The 13,223-nt window shown below is 41.6% G+C and overlaps 1 protein-coding gene across 5 annotated transcripts in view; it reads left to right on the forward strand.

Moving 5' to 3' along the window:
* The first annotated feature begins 9,051 nt into the window (after positions 1-9,051).
* LOC126272274 (protein madd-4-like) overlaps positions 9,052-13,223 on the forward strand; it is a 2,033,115-nt gene continuing 2,028,943 nt past the window's right edge. For 2 of the 5 annotated variants that reach the window (XM_049975021.1, XM_049975022.1), the window contains exon 1: positions 9,053-9,177. The gene's annotated coding sequence lies outside the window, so the exon portion shown is untranslated. Of the gene's footprint in view, positions 9,178-13,223 lie in introns of all 5 variants that reach the window. The other 3 variants (XM_049975023.1, XM_049975020.1, XM_049975019.1) reach the window with 2 other exon arrangements.

A 13,223-nucleotide genomic window follows, 5' to 3' on the forward strand; every position in this document is an offset into this window, starting at 1 on the left:
ACTTTCCCCCCTCCCCCACTTCGTTTTTTGCTCTTTTGCCCCCCTTTCCTTTCCCATCATCTGTTCAGGCTCCCCCCCCCCCCCCGCCATCTGCCCTCGGCTATGGTGTATCATATTTGTGAAAATTTTTTAGCGCATTGTTCAAGTGCATGTTCAGTATTGTTCGCCTTTCCAAAGTGTTGCGAACAGAAACCATGCTGTCGCTGGGTGTAAAAATTTTATATCTGCTGCGAACAGAAACTAGACTGTCGCTGTGTATTTTAATTGTCTGTCTATTCTTTTACCTGTCTCCTTCATATGTATTTTATTAGCATCATCTACCCTTCGTTTTATGTTTTAAGTTCCACGATTTTCCGCCATTTTACCATTGAAGTCACCGATATTTCGCCTGTTTCTTTTATTATCTCCACCTTTTCAAAACAAATTCTGTAGGCTGAAGAGCGACGTACTAAGCTGCTGCCAACCGCCCCCCCCCCTCCCTTTGGGGGTATCGAAATACAATAAAGGAAAAAAAAGAAAAAAAGGAAAAAAAGTGTGCACAGTGAGATCACAATTAAAACACTATGTTGCTCTAGAGACTTGACATTAGGAAACAGTAAGTAATTTAAATTTATTTGAGGATGTCATATCAACTGCGGAAATATTGCATTAGACAAACTTGGAGTTACTCATGACACGTAGAAATAGTAAACAACAAGGAAAACTCCCACATCAAAGCAGGCAGGATGGTAAACAATGTTGTGCGTCAGAACTATCATCAAAATCACGTTCAACCAGGCGACGCTACTTGTTGAACATTCATTGAAGCTTAAAAATTACTGAACAATTTAGACTCAGTAGATCAGATTTGGCACAGGATACAACTGTGGAAGTGTCCTGGTAACAAATTCCCTACAAATTGTATGGATGCCAAGCGCAAAGGTACGTCACATACTTTGTGTGTGTGTGTGTGTGTGTGTGTGTGTGTGTGTGTGTGTGTGTATTAAACCGGGGACCTAGAAATGACGGAGAGGCTTCGTCCCGCCGTAGCCCTCAGTGGTTCACGACCCCCCAACAGGCCACAGTAGTCCACCCACCCCACCGCCGCCCCACACCAAACCCAGGGTTAATTTTTGGTTCGACCCCCAGTGGACCCACCTAGGAACGTCTCATACCAGACGAATATAGCCCCAAATGTTGCGTGGTAGAGTAATTATGTTGTATGTGTACGTGGAGACATTGTTTGCACAGCAGTCGCCGTCATAGCGTAACTAAGGCGGAATGAGGGGAACCAGCCCGCATTCGCGAGGCAGATGGAAAACCACAAGACTGGCCGGCAAACCGGACCTTGACACTAATCCGCCGGGCAGATTCGTGCCGGGAACCGGCACGCCTCCTCACTCGGGATGCAGCGCGTTAGACCGTGCAGCTAGCCGGGCGGGCAGTTTGGCAGTGTTTGGCATCCACAAAATTTTCCTGTTGCCTGTCTATGCCACAGCTGGACGGTAAAAAAAGCCATTTTTATACGGTACGAACACTGCTTTGTTTCCAAGCCTGTTGTCCACGTGTAATTTGTAAAGAAGATTTGTAACAATATGTAGTTTGTAAAGATATCATTATCTTTGTGTCTGCATTTGTACAGTAGACACTATTGCCTTTTTGAAATATTTTACTATTGTGAGAATATAATGTATTATACCTGTATGACTTGTGTTTAGTTGGGACATCATGTAAGAGTTAATCAATAAGTTGCTTCAGTTTTTTCGTAGTGGTCATATTCTTTGATAGTTTATTCTCTGTATGACTGTTAATGTCATCTGGCATCTCTGATGCTTTCTTCATCCTTACGGTTACGTTACCGGTGCGTAGACCGGCAACTGACTCCATAGGTGTGAGAGTCTCTGTATCTGTGATTTATGTACTCATGTCCTTGAGCTTTGTTTGGTATTTTATTCTAAATATGAGTACAAATTGTTGTAGTATGGATGAAAATTTTTTATTATTAACATTTCTTATACAGTTTCTTGTTGTCGCCAAATCTGTGTTGTAATGATGATATATCGAAACGCGTAACAGTGAAAATATTAATTTGTGAAGAAGAAATTTGCAAAAGTGTAACCTGTTCTTAGGTGATGGTTCCGGACATGGGTTCCCACACTGTTTGTTCAAGATACCATTCACAATGTTAGTATTTTTTTCTACACAGTCTATAGTTCCCCTAAGAGAAAAACCTTTGTTTTCTAATACTGTGTCTCTACGTTAAAAAGAATTGTCTCATTCTAATCATATCGAAAACTCTACGGCGCGTTACTTGCTCTGATAAAAACTTTGATCCAGAAACGTTAAAGTTATTACACTACTTGGCAACATCTAACGACATAAACAAGAAATATTACGTAGAGTTTACAATAACACAACCACATCTACTTCTACAACAACATCTACATGGATACTCTCCAAATCACATTTAAGTACCTGGCAGAGGGTTCATCGAACCACCTTCACAATTATCTATTATTCCAATCTCGTACAGCGCGCTGAAAGAATGAACACCCGTATCTTTCTGTGCGAGTTCTGATTTCCCTTATTTTATCTTGGTGATCGTTCCTCCCTATGTAGGTCGGTATCAACAAAATATTTCCACATTCTGAGGAGAAAGTTGGTGACTGCAATTTCGTGAGAAGATTTCGTCGCACTGAAAAACGGCTTTCTTTTAATGATTTCCAGCCCAAATCCTGTCTCATTTCTGTGTCATTATCTCCCATATTTCGCGATAATACAAAACGTGGCGCCTTTCATTGAACTTTTTCGATGTACTCTGTCAGTTCTATCTGGTAAGGATCCCACACCGCGCAGCATTATTCCAAAAGAAGACGGACAAGCGTAGTGTAGGCAGTCTCCTTAGTAGGTCTGTTACATTCTCTAAGTCTCCTGCCAATAAAACGCAGTCTGTGGTTAGCCTTCCCCACAACATTTTCTATGTGTTCTTTCCAATTTGCGTTAATCGTAATTGTAATACCTCTGTATTTAGGTGAATTTACGGCTTTTAGATTAGACTGATTTGTCGTGTAACCGAAATTTAACGAATTTCATTTAGCACTCATGTGGATTACCTTACACGTTTCGTTATTTAAGGTCAGATATTTTTTCTAAATCGTTTTGCAATTTGTTTTGATCTTCTGATGACTTTATTAGTCGATAAACGACAGCGTCATCTGCAAACAACCGATGACGGCTGACGAGCACACTGAGAGGTCTTCACGGTGAATGATAACAGCCAAACAGTTACAGGATAAAGGTTTATTGAAATCCTCGACCACGGTTTCGGCATATCTAAATATACCTTCATCAGAAGCAAAAATACACTAAAATCACATCCTGCAGTGGAGATACATAAAACAATCGTGCCAAAGGCGTCGTCAGTAGTTAAAATATCACCTCCAATTGTACAGCATAATTATGAATAGAAGGTCGACTCGAACACGGCATATCATCAGTACTTGGCCTGTGAAATAGGCTGAGGTCATTCGTTCCCACACTTAGTCTAACTTAAACAATATTACGCTAAGGAAAATACACACAAATTTCAAAATTTATGCAAAACATATTTTGAAATGTGTATTTTAAACGGTGGTAGTATATACTAATTCGAATAAAAGATTCCATGTAACATGTGTCCAATGTTTATTGATTACAGAGGTAAAGCTGGATGCAGAGATAAGAGATAAGTTTCCAATTTCGCCTATTGGTTCTCCAGTTGCTGCATGTTTACATATCGACTGTTATTTTTATTTTGAAGATAAAATTGTGAAGTTGTGCTTGAGTTTACATAACTGAATTTTTCGGCTGTGGTTATGATTGCGATTTGTTGACCTATTCTACTCTATCGTTTAAGCAAAGAACACCTATTTACGAAGCCGCGTTGAAAAGTAATGGCTCTGAATTTTTTGTGGAAACTGCTACAGCTTTTTAAAGAAAACAAATATTATTAACATTATACATATTTATTCTTCATTTCTGTATATTTTCAGTCCTCTGCCTCCGGAAGGCTTCAAATTGCAGCGTGTAATACGGCGGCGTGTAAACTACGTCGGTGCATGAGAAGCAGGATGCTGTAATCGTGTTTAGAATTCGTGGAGTTGGTCCACACATAGGGCACGCTCTCCTTCCGCAGGAAAACGCTAGACCAAACACGAGCGCAGCGACATCTGCAACAACCTGATGAATTGTGTTTATTGTCGTCGATCATCCTCCATATATTCCCGACGTAGCCCCACAAAATTTTCATTTATTTCCAGAACTTAAGCAAGATCGTTGAGGACTTCACTCTGATAGTGATGAAGCGGTGCAAGGAGGGGTGAGATTTTAGCTCTGTCATCGAAGACAAACATTCTACAGTGACGATATCAAAAAGCTAGTCTCCCGTTGGAAGAAATGTGTTTCTTCGCCAGGGTGGCTAACTTTATCAATAAATATCTAGTCGTAAAGAGTAAAGATCTAAAATATTAATTATATATGTTTTATCTAAAAATCTTTAAGAGTTTTCTGATTTCGTATGCACTACTTTTCAGCACGCTCCCGTACAAGTGCTTAGTAAGCCGATTCCGTATTGTTGTAAAGGTTTTGTAACGAAAACACTGCCACTGCTTGTAGACAGCGTATACTTCACTAAGACGCGAGAGATTGCTAACTGTCCAGTATCATAGTTCATCTGGAAGTTCAAATGAACAGAATCTAGATGAAGTAGAATATGCTGTTTAGGCGGCAAATCACAGTGCTTCAACAACCACACAAAGACGTTGGGTTTGCACCGCGTCTATACTTACCGTTGCCAGAGCAGAAGAGATAGACGACTGGAATTTCCCTGTTGGCTAATTGTATCACGAAGAATAATCTCGCTAATTAACGATATCAATTAAACTGGCAACTAACATCTACTGACCGACAAAAACCCACATGCCTATGTGGAGAAACACATAACTGCTGATACTGGAGTGTTCTGAGCATCTTTGTAACGCTCTCGGGTCACCTAAAGGATTCCAAGACTAAATTTGCTGCTCTTCATCGAATCTTCTCTATCTCTTCTGTTGATCCTAATCAGTAAGCTTCCGAAACTGATGCACTGTTTTCAAGGATTCGTCAATAAAGTATTCTGTAAAACACTTCTTTCTTGCATGAATCACATTTAATGAAAAGCCGCTTCAGTTCAGTTGTTATGTCCACGACTGGTATAGTCCATTTTCGGGTGGCTCTGAAACTGCCATTGATAAAACATAATGTGATTGATATACAGTGTGGTCAGAAACAATCTGAACACATTTTAAGAATGTTCCAGGGGACGTTGAACTGAGAAACAACTGTTACGAAAAAAGCAGACACGTTGTGGTGTTTCTGAGTTATTTATCATAGAAGCTACCCAATGAGGTCGTTCTGCGCGCGAATTCGAACACTTCCACGCGCTAATATGCTGTAATGCACAGACATCTCTGGGTGCGTGCGTTGCAATTTGTTCAAATGGTCATTATCCACTAAACTGTGCATTTTCCGGACGTCATAAATTTAAGCTAGATGAGCAAAAGCTGTCTGTGGAAGGTTACTTAGATCTGGAAGCGCGAAGATCTGATCGGCTGACTTCAGTGCTAAATTACTCGGGAACAGCGTATCCTATCGAATTTGTTTCCGTAACGATTACTCCTTGGCACATCCTCTCCTGCGACACTCTTACAAGTTTTTTCAGGCTATTTATGACCACCCTGTATGATTTTCTCCATAGCATGAGAAGAAAAAACGAATCATACTTATGTACGGTATAACTACAGAAAGATTGTATTGCTTACATTGTACTGCTGAGAAGCAACGTCAAATGATAAACAAACAGTAAAGGTCAGATGAATTTAATGTTATCTGCCCAAAAATATCACAAGAAAATCAGTGTGTCATTGTCATAAAAACTGTGCAGTTGGATACATTGAAAGTGTTAGCATGTTGTATCTTAAAAGGAGTCGTATTATGACATTTTTGCAATTTCATATTTCATCTCAGCGGAGTGTAATGGGGAGAGGGGGGGAAATTGTTTGGGGAAAGAGACCAAACAACAAGGTTCAAATTCAAATGGCTCAAAGGACTATGGGACTTAACATTTGAGGTCATCGGTCCCCTAGACTTAGAACTAATTAAACCTAACTAACCTGAGGATATCAACACATCCATTCCCGAGGCAGGATTCGAACCTGCGACCATAGCAGCAGCGCGGTTTCGGACTGAAGCGCCTAGAACTGCTGATGTCATCGGCAAACAGCGATGTCATCGGTCTCATCGGATGAAGGAAGGACGGGGAAGAAAGTCGGCCGTGCCCTTTCAAAGGAATCATCCCGGCGTTTGCCTGGAGCGGTTTAAGGAAATCAAGGAAAACCTAAATCAAGCTGGCTGGACGCAAAATTGAACCGTCGATACCCCGAATGCGAGTCCAGTGTGCTAACCACTGCGGGAGAGTAAGGCTACGTTCTTCACAACTAATTTCTTAAAAGATGGTCACACGAAAACAACCTCGTAATTAATCATACAATGAAGAAGGGATTCTTTTTTCACAAATACACTATATGATCATAAGTATATGGACACTGTCAAAAAGACACGTTTTTCATATTAGGTGCATTGTACTTCCAAGGACTCAACATCAGCGACCTCAGTAGTCATTAGACATCGTGACAGAGCAGAATGGGGCTGTCCGCGGAACTCACGGACTTCGAGCGTGGTCGGGTTATTGGGTGTGTCATACGTCTGTACGCCATATTTCCACATTTCTAAACATCCTTAGGCCCACTGTTTCCGATTGAAAGTGAAGTGAAAACATGAAGGGACACGTACAGACCGACCTCGCCTGTTGACTTAGTGAGACCGCCGGCAGTTCACGGGGGTGGTTATGTGTAATAGCCAGACATCTATGGAGATCACCACACAGGAATTTCAGACTGCGTCAGGATCCACTGCAGTTAGGCGGGAGGTGAGAAAACTTGGACTTCATGGTCGACGGCTGCTCATAAGCCACACATCACGACGGTAAATGCCAAATGACGCCTCGCTTGGTGTAAGGAGCGTAGAAATTGGACGGCTGAACAGTGGACAAACGTTGTGTGGAGTGATGAATCACGTTACACAATGTGGGGATCCGATGGCAGGGTGTGGGTATGGCGAATGCCCGGTGAACGTCATTTGCCAGCGCATACAATGCCAACATTAAAATTCGGAGGTGGTGGTGTTATGGGGTGGTCGTTTTTTTTTTATGGATGGGGCTTGCACGACTTGTTGTTTGGCGTGGCACTATAACAGCACAGGACTGCATTGATGCTTTTAAGCACCTTCTTGCTAACCACTGTTGAAGAGCAATTCTGGGATGGCGAGTGCATCTTTCAACACGATCGAGCACCTGTTCGTAATGCACGGCCTGTGGCGGAGTGGTTGCATTACAATAACATCCCTGTAATGGACTGGCTTCACAGAGACCTGACCTGAATCTTATGGCACACCCTGGGATGTTTTGGAACGCCGACTTAGTGCGAGGCCACACCGACCGACATCGCTACCTGTCCTCAGCGCAGTACTCCGTGAAGAATGAGCTGCCAGTCCCCAAGAAACCATCCAGCACCTGACTGAACGTATGCCTGAGAGAGTGGAAGCTGTCATCAAGGCTACGGGTGGGCCAACACCGTACTGAATTCCAGTATTACCAATGGTGGGCGCCACGAACTTGTAAGTCATTTTCATCCAAGTGTCCGGATACATTTTATCACATAGTGTATGAAAAAACAGAGATTTACGATTACTTAAAAAACCAAGGGAAGACAGTAAGCGAACAATTTACACTAAGAACCATTTTTTGGACATTTGTTGCGACGTTATTTGCAACTTTCTTTAAAGGAACACCAGAATACAGAGGACGTAGTTTTACATTCGCCTGCGTCGCACAGTCCACTACAACTTTTTTTTCATAACCTATAAAATTAGTTTTGTCTTTTTAGTGGCAAAGCACGCAATTTGAAATTACGAAAACGACAGAACACAGTTCATTTTACGCTAAAGCATGGTAATATTCGTAATGTACCGAACTGCACAGTTCTTGTGATGGACGCGCCAAATTTTTCGGGATATGTTCGGACACAAGACTTTTAAATACGCCTGACTATATAATAACTGGACTCTGCATTAATTTGTTTGGCTCGAATATGATGTTCAATAAGTAACTTTCTCTGAAAAGAGACTTCTCATTCATAAGTGACGATTAAGCTGGGACAGAAGTTCCAATTTCGTCAATGATGAAATCCACTGCTGTTGCAAAAATATTTTTTTTTCTTAGAAGGAAAGCACTATCTGGCTTCTGGACATACGTCCCATTTTCAGGAGCATATTGAAATGTGAGTCCTCAAAGGTTCCAAAACTAATGTTACAACTCTAATCTCACTGAAGCATCCTTTTTGTACTCAAATTTGAATATGGACCTGAAGGTGAGGACATAAGTCCCGAAACCAGGTAGTAGTACTTCCCTTGCAAATGCACTTTAATTTTCCAGAACTCTCCTTACAAATCTAAATCTTAATTTACCCTCCCCTTCTCCCTCTAAGACCTTTCTTTGCTGTCAGATTTCTGGCACCGAATTTTCCACCTTCTCCGTTGTTCGTCAGACCCGTTATAGCTCTTTGATACCGAAAATTTTCCGATACCCCACACAGTGCAACGTGAAGCTCTAAACGCAAACAGTAACAAAGCTCCGGGACAAAGAGGACGCTCCTATTAATGCCAATATGAATGTAAAATACGTGGCACTATAAATGTGAAATGAAAGAAATTGTGTTAGGAAGACAGAGCATTTAATGCGAGACAATAAACCTGCTGCCGAACGGGAGCAGTAAAACACGGATTAGGAGGGCAAAGGACCGGATTAGTTCGCCGCGGCGCGAGTTGCGCGGGTAGCCGAGTCTGCCGGGGGCGCTTAGTACGCCGGCGGCGGGGCGACGGCAGCGCCGCTGCACGGCGCGGTGGTCGCGGGCACTAGGGCGGCCGGCGCCGTCTGCGGCCGTCACTCGCGCTGCGGCAGTGGACGCGGGCAGCCGGCCAGGCAGCTAAGGCGAGCGACGCGGCGACAACCCGGCAGCGGACCTCTCTGCCCTTGACGCAAGTCTCTGAGCGGCGCGCGCGTAAAAGGTGAGCGGCGGCCACGCTCCGCGATGTGTCAGGCTCCCCGAAGGGGGCTGCAAGGCACTTTCAAATACTGTTATTATCCTCCTTAAAAATTCCTTAACAAGATACATTAAAAAATTACATTCGATAAAGAAAACAATAATTATTGATATTTTTTCCTTAATTTCGATGACTGATTTATAATCATGTTTGCGAAATAAATATTTTTTTCTCTCTAGACCCACCTGTTTTGTGTAACACTAAGCCTTTTTCCTTCTAATTGTCAAGCAGACATCTAATAATTCATTTCTGAGAACATGCAGACCTTTAAACAATATTCTAAAAATACGTATTAAATTTCAGGAGAAACACAGTACGTTTGCCTTCATCTGCTTCTTTTTTCTTTTTTTTTTTGTTAAATTTTTTCGTTTTAGTCTGACATGACACAACGTTTTCTTTAGATGCACTTTTAAGACTTTGTTTATGCCAACTACGGGAGCCCATAGTGTACTCATGAAGAAAGGTATGAACCGCTATGAGACGCACATAAATCCCTCGCAATTTTTTGGGGTTATGTCTTTCCTCAATATGTTAAACGCTGTTTTCATAAACTTTTAGTGTTTGCCTCACTTCACTGTTTTACCGGTATCGATGACATCCACCAGCAAATAATGCTTTCAGTATGTATCTATATATTTGTTCGTGACTGGGTGTTGACGGCAATGCCAGTGTCACAATGCTGTGCTATGAAAAAAGATCTAGGAAAAAGTTTTCGCGAAAGTTGCACACAACAAATGTAACTTAAGTTGGCACTTACGTATGCAAATGCTAATTTACCCACAAAGATATTTGTCTTGCAACAAAGAATTTGATTATTTCAACGTTTGCTTGTAAGTTACGTATTGACAATTCTTACAAAAGATTTAATAAAATGTCACTAAACAAACTGAATCATAAACAAGCTACAAGTAGGAACGAAAGTGTGTCTAGATGATATAATTGTTGTAATTCATGATAAATGTATTTAGGACGTATGAGAGTTAAGTAATTAAAAAGTACGAGACTAATTAAGTACGGCGTCGTCAAACTGGAGCGCAAGTAATTTACTTTTTCCCTACATTCTGCTATTATCAATCTGTTGTCTGGTTTATTTGGTCAGGTAGGGTTGAAACCTTTTAGAAAACACTTTCTGGATGAAGTGGTAATTCCAGTTCGGTAATACGACAATGTACCCAAGACTGCGAATTCATCTCCTTCTTCTGCACGTGCAGAAATTATCGTTCATGATAAATCAGATAATTCTATGGTATTGATATTCTTGGAAATGCATATAAATACGTCTGTAAAAAAGTTAAACCAATTTGATAAGTAATTAATCAATCCGTCTCTTGTAATTGTTATTTATGTACCACAAAGTCGGCCGCGGTGGCCTAGCGGTTCTAGGCACTTCGGTCTCGAACCGCGCGATCGCTGTGGTCGCAGGTTGGAACCCTGCCTCGGGCATAGATGTGTGTGATGTCCTTAGGTTAGTTAGGTTTAAGTAGTTCTAAGCTCTAGGGGACTGATGACCTCACATATTCTCATAGTGCACAGAGACATTTGAATCATTTTTATTTGTACCACAAATATGTTTGCCGTGATATATTTTATCCCCATTAATTCTCTATGACCATAAATCGTGTGAACAAAACATAACTGTACAGGTGTAGTTTTTAAATGACATTTTATTATTTGTTATGAAATAAATATTGTAATGTTGTAGGATTTTGATTATCAGTTAGATCTGTAAATATTTCTACGTACAAAAGACTGTTCCGCAAATGTCTGGAAGAGATACAAAAGCTGTCATTACATCAAAAAAGGTTCAAATGGCTCTGATCACTATGGGACTTAACTTCTGAGGTCATCAGTCCCCTAGAACTTGGAACTACTTAAACCTAACTAACCTGAGGACATCACACACATCCATGCCCGAGGCAGGATTCGAACCTGCGTCCGTAGCGGTCGCGCGGTTGCAGACTCGGCCACTCCGGACGGCCTGCCATTACGTCATCCATCCTACATTTGTGTCTCGTACACTATAATAGTGTAGCCAGTAGTATTACACATTTTAAATTTTGGCTTCCTGCTACACTAAATCAACTATATACGAGAAATTCCGCTCTGTGGTCTGATATTAAGTTTGTCTCGATAGTGAGATCATTTACGGAGCGAGGTTGTGCAGTAGTGAAGATACTGAGGACGAATTCCAGGAGAACTTGGTTCAGATACCTGTCACGTCAACAGGTCTGTATCTCACCCTGCTGGCGTAAAAATTACAACACCAGAAAAGAAGAAAAGTAATGAAATTTTTCTTGTTAGGAGTATAGAGTGCAGAAGAGGGAGAACGTGATTAAAACTTTACTTGATTTTCGTGTGTCAGAAGTGCGAAATTTAGTACACACAGCTGCCACTCCTTGCACCAAAAATGGCTCTAAACCTCCAAGGCATTGTATCCAAATTAGCTTCATTAAAGAGGGTACATAGTTCTTTGCTTCTTTAACTCTATTTCATCTTTCCTAATAGCTGGCGAGTGATAATGTTCCGATCTCTCGGCTACCCAGTACCTGATTCTTTCAGTGGGTGAGAGATCTGGAGAAAATGTCCCAATCGTCGGCTATGCGAATGAGGCGCGATTTGTTATTTACGCAACGATACCCCGTATCATTTAGTCAGGTATTGGGTCCCTATGACGGTGACGGAAAAAATATAGCATAGTTCGTGTTCCTCGAACAATCTACACACGGTTGCGTGCATCATGACGCTGTGCCCATAACTGGAACATCTGAAACGACGATGCGTTACTTGTGCAGTGTCAGGTGACGGCGCGTCTCAACCTGCTGCCACAGCTCGTGGTCTAGTGGCTAGCGTTGATGCCTCTGGATCACGGAGCTTCGGGTTCGATTCCCTGCCGGACTGGGGAATTTCTCCGCCCGGGGACTGGGTGTTTGTGTTTTACTCATCATTTCATCATCATTCGTGAAAGTGGCGAGATTGGACTGTGTAAGGAATTTGTAGATAATGTTGAGGGAATATGAATCAATTTATTGGCAGAACACTTATCTGAGATGAACATTGGTTTTGTACTGGCTGAATTCAACTGATACGCAGATTGTCTCATTGCATAATTTCCCTTCGCAGGCAATTTTTCTAGAGCTCTCACAACCTCTGTAAATGTTGAGAAAATAGTGCGATGGATTTATTTTTCAGACCATTTCGTCTCAGACATTTGTAATAACCTGGGAGCCTATCTGCGACGTGTAATCGATTATTAAAAAGAGGTTTCAGTGTCTTTTATACTGGCAACAATATTTTTAATTTCCGGCATTGCATTTGCATCGTTCACCACAAGGTTCAATTTATGGCTTGAGCAGTTTCGTATGACGCTCGATAGTAGTTCGTTCTTAAATCAGCTTGTAAACCGCTCTCTCTGCTCGTTGTTGTAGAACTGCTATCGAAGCCAAATACTACTCAGTCTTCTGCTACACGACTATTATTAATCAAAAAATTATCATTACTCCCACGGTTGATGATTCATTTTGTGACTAGTTCTACAAAACCCACGAGTCATTCTCAGGTTTTCACTTTGCTTACATCGTAGAACCACACTCCTATTGACAACTGTTTCTTTCTGGATATGTCTGCTGCTTTATCAGGCAAGACTGCGTAAGTCTTTTTTAATGTCAATGAATGTTTTATCCCTAACATCACCAAAAGAAAGAACCGATGACAACATTATCCTGCTTTCATCAGTCACTTTTTGATGCACACTCTGCAGTTGGACGTCCACATGAACATGTTCAAAAACGTTTTTGCTGCAGCTGACGCTGTTAAATGAAGCTGGAATTTAAAGTGTTCCCGAGAGTCTTCATGCGTATTCTTGAATTTTGTGAGGGGCCTGATGACAGATGATCACAAACTGCCTCTAACAGCGCCAGTGACAGGAGAGGATCGGCTCTGAGCACTATAGGACTTAACATCTATGGTCATCAGTCCCCTAGAGCTTAGAACTACTTAATCCTAACTAACCT

Source organism: Schistocerca gregaria, chromosome 5 (assembly GCF_023897955.1).
Source record: "Schistocerca gregaria isolate iqSchGreg1 chromosome 5, iqSchGreg1.2, whole genome shotgun sequence".
NCBI classification, from domain to species: Eukaryota; Metazoa; Arthropoda; class Insecta; order Orthoptera; family Acrididae; genus Schistocerca; species Schistocerca gregaria.